Genomic DNA, 7500 nt, shown 5'->3' with positions numbered 1-7500 from the left:
AAAGTGACTCGCGTTTTAGTGTGAACACTTGTGTGCTGAAATTGCTGCTGTACCTCGTCTCCAAATGCAGGAGTCGATGTCTCATCAGGTGATGAAGCGGCTCTGCAGGTGTTTCCGCCCCTTTGGCTTTCTAGTTTAAAATTGTATGCTGATGATGTAAAATTATATTTCTCTCTAAATAGGAATTCAGAGAAAATCCTGAATTTTGATCACTTGCAAATGTTCTTACGGGCTCAAGGAATGCAATTGTGTTGGCTATCCAAAAATGTTCGATATAGAATATTTTTCTGTCTATAGACTAACGATAAAATTCCAAGTGCTCAAAACCTTTAGCCTAGAGATTCGGGTAACTAAATTCGATTTGAAGTCATTACTTATTTTATTTCAAATTATGTATTTCATCTTAAATACTTTTAGTCATGCGAAAACTTTCTGTTGAAAATGTTTATAACTTTTGTCCATATTCAACTTTATTATGGCACAAAGATATGGATTTTTTTTACTTATTAAAACATATTGACCACGTTGAACAAGTGGCACTTGCCTTTATATTATTAAACTGCGTGAATTTTACCCGGATCGTCGGAGCATTTACAAATTTGAGTCACAAAAAGACAGAGAAAAAGAAACCTAATTGTGATTTTTAATATTTTAAATAAAAGTTATGATTTTTACATAACAGGTGCAGGAGTGGCTGTCTGGTAAGAAGCTTGCTTCCCAACCTCATGGTTCCGGATTCAGTCCCACCGCGTAGCACCTTGGGCAAGTGTCTTCTGCTATAGCCTTGGACCGACCAAAGCCTTGTGAGTGGAGTTGGTAGACGGAAACTGAAAGAAGTCCATCGTATATATATATTTGTGTGTCTGTGTTTGTTCCCCCCACCATCGCTTGATAACTGATACTGTTCACGTCCCCGTAAATTAGACGTTCGGCAAAAAAAGACCGGTAGAATAAGTGCTAGGTTTACAAAGAATAAGTCCTGGGATTGATTTGTTCGACTAAAGGCGGTGCTCCAGCATGGCCGCAGTCAAATGAGTGAAACAGGCAAAAGAATAAAAGAACTGTAAATTATCTCCTACAAGAGGTCGTTCTTTTAACGTATTGAACCTTCTGTCCGAATATGTAACAAACTTCCACGTTCTAGTATTGATAAATAGGTCAAATGTTTCCCCTTAAGGGCTTAAATAATGTAATACTTAGGAATGTCTCAAAGGTAAGGCCGAATCAAATGTTGGCAAAGCCTTTCTTTTTGCTGTTTTGATATAATTTTAAATGGAAGTTAAAACGTTTGATCGAGTGTTCCTCTCGTCTCATTATTATTACCAGGTTTCGTTATAAATGTGAATATATTTATTCAGTATTTGGGATTTCTTATATTTTGTTATTCACAATGATAATTTTGAATGTTAAAAAAAAACTGAAATTAAAATCTTGAAATTACACATCCTACGTACTGGGAAAATAATGAAAGATTTACTACATGAGGTGGTCCTTAAATACCATGAGTAAAAAAAATGTCGAGATCCTACAACCCGCAATCATGTTTTGATTTTGGGGACAGATAAACAGAATTGCCTTAATTTGAACTCATATATTTCTATTTGAAATCTCGTTTTTGCTGCTTTCCTGCCGTTATTTTCTGTCTGGTGGATCGATAAAACAAGTACCAGTAATATATTACGATTGAGCGCTGCTGTATCTCAACATTGCATGCTTGATTGCGGCCAAGATCCTTAATTCTCGATGTCCTAGTCCTGTCATCTTATTGTAAACAGTAGTTCCAGTAATTTGTTAGGCTGTAAGAATACAGTATATTTCATGAGCAAGCATTGTTGCATATCGTGGTTGGTTATTTAGTCTCAGATCAGCCCTGATTGAGCACCCAATGATCAAAGATATCCCAACCGTGACCATCTATTTCTTATAGATATATCTAGGACTACATTATCCAGTGGGTCTTTTTTAAGTTGTGATTTGATCAAAATTTGGTTACTATTCTAATTACAGAGGCTTAGGTGTGTTGTTTAATTCCAGTTCAGCCCTAATTGAGCAGACCCATTCTCTAAGGCGTTCTAGCCACGACCACTCAGTTTTTTTTTACCAACACAGTCTACCTAAGACATCCAATGTATCATTTCTGTTTTTTAAGGATGTTTTTCTTTTTTATAAATTTGGTGGAGATTGGCGGTTCTCAACAGGTTCGATCGACCACATGGAACCTTGCTGTGGTTGATACAAATGGGACGCCGGAATAAAATGCCTTCAGTTTTGTTCAACTATGTTGTGAATTCTGTTTAATTTCCGCCAGAATTTATAAAATAATCACTAAATTAATGAACTGGGGCAGTGGTTCCTAAACTATTTTGTCATGAAACCTTTATATGATTTTCCAAAAATTGTGGAACCCATAACGATATTTTACACCCAAATCCCTTGCCATTCCTAATGATAATAAATGAAGCAAAAATTGTCTTAGAGAAAGTATTTTATGCATTTTATATTGAAAAGGGTGAATGATTTTTTTTTTATTAAATAAATTTTTATTAGATTTTTTTTGGGAAACCCTACAATTTTTTTCACGGAACCATGTTTTAAAAAAATTTTTTTTTTTTACCAAAATCCATTTTGAGAAACATTGTTCTAAGGTAATAATTTTTCTATTATAATGCTATTGACGTCTTGGATGCTTTTATAGATCCATCCTAATAAAAAAAATAGCCTAGTAGTTCCTAAAAGAATAATAATAATAGGAATAATGTATTATAGAGCAAATTCAGTTAGTTTGGACAAAAGATGGCACCAAAGATTGTGGATTGATAGGCGGGACGATATATTAACAGTATCTAATTCAAAAACTTTGTTATGGTGTTGACCTTTCATATTTGAGAGATTCGATCGACATCAGTTATTTTATTCGCGTCAGAAATTGATTAGAACATATTTATTTATTTATAGATTTCGTTGCACATTTTGACGTGAAAGATTTGATTTGATTTGAAAAAGGAAAAAAGAAAATCTATTGAAACTTATGCGAGATCAAGCTTCACTTACACAATCGTTTTCCATCATCAATATCTCGATTTGTACAAACCTACCCACCCATATTCCCCATCTCCTCGATACTCGGAATTATTTAATTCTATTTCTCTCTTTTTTTTTCTTCTTTTTCTCCATCTGTTGATGTAGCCAGTCAACTGTGATCCCCCACTGTCTCCGCTTGGTCGGTTACTTTTTTATGTTTGTGTAATATATACATACGTATACAAGCACACGTTTACACATACACGTGTTGATATTGTGTAATATATACATACATATACAAGCACACGTTTACACATACACGTGTTGATATTGATTTTCTGGGGGTGAAAAGGGTGGCTGGTATGTCTGATTTAATACATCTATTCTCCAAGACTTTCTAGCCGCGTCCAGCTCATTTTCCCATACGCAGTGTATCAAGGATTACATTATCCTATGTGGTCTACCTTTCTTAAAAAGTAGTGTTATTTGAAGTACCGTATTCAAGGCACAGTATATTGTACTTGATTTTAACTGAAACAACTGGGTGCGGGTTATACACGGGGCAAAGTTGCGGATCTTTTTTAAAACGGGGGCCACATTTTTCATTAATGTTTTACGTTGTGGCCCCCGTTTTAAAAAAGATCCCCCGTGGATAAGTCACACCCCTAATTTAGGGTCAAATCTTGGTATAAAATTTTCATATTCCAACTTGCTAACAACTTTGGATCTTTTTTAAAACGGGGGTCACATTTTTCATTAACGATTGAAAGTCTTTCAGTACCAAAAACACTACGTAAAACATTAATGAAAAATGTGGCCCCCGTTTTAAAAAAGATCCTACACGGGCAAATATGGTAAATTTGGCTGTCATTTCTAGCAGATTATGCGACTACATAGAGACTCACACGCCGCATGGTGTTTTCTTAAAAGGTATGAGTGCAAGTGAAGCGCTTCCCTACTAATAATTGAAACCGGATCATGATTAAAGTATAACAAAACCATTCATACACACAACTGTGACATTAAATTTTGTTTTAGTCTTCTAACCACCGCACGCGCTTACGTATCTACATAGAGAACTCAAGGTGTATGAGGACTATAACAGATATATATATATGTGTACACATGATTTATATGTATACTCACACACGTATATGACTTCATGCTCGCACTGAGGCCTTCCTCAGTAAATTAGTTTTTCCTTTAATTAATATTTTTATAAACACTTATCTCTGTAAGTAGTTATGTATTCATTCATAACCGAGTTTTAGCGTGCGCTTCCTGTATATGTCTGGACGAGTGTAAAATACCTGTTTTCTATGTCTGTGTTCAAGTATGTTTTATGTTTGACTATATGTGTACTAATCGCAGTCATTGTCTCTCTGTATGTGCGTTTAATGTCTTCTTTATTGTCTTGGAGAGACAATCCGTCTTTGTCCATCAGCATACACAAGTATTTGCCTGTTAGAAAAACTGCTGCATGTCTTCGTATCTAATATGTTTATCTTTCACCTTTTAATTTGAGTTTCCCGAATCTTCCTCCTTCCACGTCTCTTTTCTTCTTTTCTGCCCATCTATCTTTCTTTCTGTCATGTATTTAAATATTTCTCTTTGCGTGTGCCTGAATCTGTTTACCTTTGCATGTATTTTCTCAACGTTTTTATCACTGTTTATATTTCATTTAAGTACTGGTAATGTGTTAAATCAAATTTGTGTCCTTGTCCCGCCTCAAACGTTATTTTTTATTTCAATAACAAAGTTATTTTGACATTACTTAAATCAGCTAATTATTCCTCTTTATAATAATAATTAAATATAAAAGAAATTTGTAGCTGTTAAGATTTTGACAAAGTTCACAAAACTCACACTTTCAAATTATTAAGAATTATTTTTTACTAGCAAAAAATAATAATTTTAAAGAGGTATTTTTCTTCTTTTTAAATGTTAATTTAATGAAACACAGAGCAACTTGAAAGTGTATATTTAAAGTTTTTCGTATTGGACAAGTGCTCTAGCATGATCTTGGCTGTGATGGCGAAAGCAAACTAAAGCAAACTTTTAATTTCTCCTGGTGAAAGACAATGAAATGACGTTACCAATAATAAAATCATAGGTATACGATGAAAGCACCTGATACCTTATATTATATATTATTATTTCTTTTCTGAAGAAACCGGTGAGTGTATGCTAACATCATATCGATTACTGTGTTGTTATTTAGCCCCAGGTCAACCTTCGTTAGGCAACATCTATGAACAAAGACGCTCCAGCTGTGAATATCTCACCTTTCTTTTATAAATAGTGCATCTAGGATCACATTATCCAATGTATTTCCTCTTTTTCAAGACTGGAAAATTGATTTGAGGGAGATTTGGCTGCTATTTCTAGCAGTTTGAGTGACAACTTAGAAACGTTCACGACCACCCGCTCATAACGATTTTTTTCATAGTTTTAATGTATAAGGAGTCGGTAGGGGAAAAATGGTTTATTATTATTTTAATTTACAGAAGCTTCAGAAAATTTAAGAGAAAATATTTTTTACAGGTTCTAAATATTGACAGTATATTTAGAAATAACTTCCTTTTTGCCCTTAATTTTCGTTGTTTAAAACAAACTTCGAAACATGCTTCCTCGTCTCTTCAAATATTTGAAAATATGTCGAATATTTTTGTCTGTTTATAGAAAGTTAATCGTTATAAATTCTTATTAAGCTATGTGTGTGTATAATTTTAATATGCTAGACATACCTGATGGCATATTCTGTTAAATTCACGTTGTGAATAATGCTTTCTTGTTCTTATACAAAAGTAGTGAAACTTGTGTGCTTGAATAAGTTTGTGTACCGTGGGGGTAAAAAGGAAGTAATCTTGTTTCGGGGTTGTCCCTTCGTCTGCAAAAGAGAAAATTTAATTTCATTATAAATTATTCAGTATAAATTAATATTTTTTTTTCAATTGACTGAGAATACTGATAAGCAGATAAACACACGACGCAGCATACTTATATATATATATATATATATATATATTCAGTTGCTGCCACACTACACAATGTTTGAGAAATGAGTCATAATTAAGATTTTATCAAATACGGAAACAGTCACTTTCGAACTAACTTCACTAGCTCTAACACCTCTGCAGACACCTACTCTTATTTATTTATTTATTTATTTATTTTAATTCCTAAACCTTTCATACACACTGATGTTGATTTGATGGCCTATCTACGTCTCTCCTCCAATATTGTGTGTGGCGAAGTGGAGGTTGTTGTTTAGTTTCAGGTCAGACCTGAACGAACTGATTGTTGATCATAAGTTTTTCTGATGGTGACCATCCTGTTCTCCTCCCCAGTCGTCTGGTACCTAAGAGCACCTATTGAATGTGTTATGTCATTTGACTTACAAGAAAGCCTTTATATAGTCGCAAAATCTGCTGCAATGAGTAGCCAAATATCCCCAAAACTATACCCTACCATTTAAAAACTAGACTCTATCATTTTAAAACTATACCCTACCATTTTAAAAGAAAGACATAATTGTCCCAGATACACTGTGCCTCAAAATTGATGGGTTGGTCATGAATGGAATTCCTTTGGTTAAGCAAGGGTGTTCTGGGGGTTAAAACAACAGCAATTACAGCAACTTTGAACTCCAGATGTAATTATTTTATTTTACTTAAGTCGCTAGCGGCTCTTGAACGGAGAGAGATGAATGTCACAGCACACAACATTCTTTTGCTTCTCCATTAGAGCTGGTTCTGATATGAAGAAGGGAGGGGAAGAAATTATTGACATTGCGCCACCATGGAGAAATACCTGAACGTCGCAATTACACATTCTTCATGAGATTGTCCTCCTTGCTCATCAAACCGAAGGTGTTTTTGCTGCTTTGCATCTCTCTGGTTGATAGGCCAGTTGTTGTCTCCTCGGTTTCATCAAGAAGACCTATAGTAAAGACATTCCACACATGACTATTCCGGTATTTTTAGATATGACATTATCCAAAACGTTTACCCTTTTTTAGAGAGTACGATTAGAAGATTTGGCTACTATTTCTAGCAGTTATGCGCCCATGTAGAGGCTCCCTCGTTTGCTCTGGCTCTGGCTCTGGCTCTTGTTGTTATCCTCTGATCAAACCTGATTGAGCAGTCCGATGATCAAAGATATTTCTGTAGTGATCATCCTGAATTATATTTTTTAATTTATGGAAATGTGTCTAGGACTGCACTGTACAGTGTATCCTTCCTACACTGACCCCCTTTTCTTAAAGACAATAGAGAATGACTTGAGGGCAGTTTGGCTGCCATTTCGAGCATATCGTTCAACCCTCTGTGGTCGATAAATTAAATAACCAGTCGAGCACTGATGTTGATTTGATGGCCTATCTACGTCTCTCCTCCAATATTGTGTGTGGCGAAGTGGAGGTTGTTGTTTAGTTTCAGGTCAGACCTGAACGAGCTGATTGTTGATCATAAGTTTTTC

At 34.8% G+C, this 7500-nt stretch overlaps 1 protein-coding gene and 1 long non-coding RNA gene across 4 annotated transcripts in view; one reads left to right on the top strand and one right to left on the bottom strand.

Moving 5' to 3' along the window:
• The window catches only part of LOC106880220 (ELKS/Rab6-interacting/CAST family member 1), a 301414-nt gene that overhangs the window by 7961 nt on the left and 285953 nt on the right, over positions 1-7500 (top strand). The gene's annotated exons all lie outside the window — the stretch shown is intronic.
• The window catches only part of LOC128250667 (uncharacterized), a 2129-nt gene continuing 245 nt past the window's right edge, over positions 5617-7500 (bottom strand). The window contains exons 2-3 of the long non-coding RNA XR_008266676.1: positions 6535-7467; positions 5617-5911 (exon numbers count right to left, since the gene is read on the bottom strand). This is a non-coding gene — a long non-coding RNA (uncharacterized LOC128250667). The remainder of the gene's footprint in view (positions 5912-6534; positions 7468-7500) is intronic.

This window comes from Octopus bimaculoides, chromosome 24 (assembly GCF_001194135.2).
Source record: "Octopus bimaculoides isolate UCB-OBI-ISO-001 chromosome 24, ASM119413v2, whole genome shotgun sequence".
Classification (NCBI taxonomy): Eukaryota; Metazoa; Mollusca; class Cephalopoda; order Octopoda; family Octopodidae; genus Octopus; species Octopus bimaculoides.
This window is presented reverse-complemented; position numbering and strand designations above follow the sequence as displayed.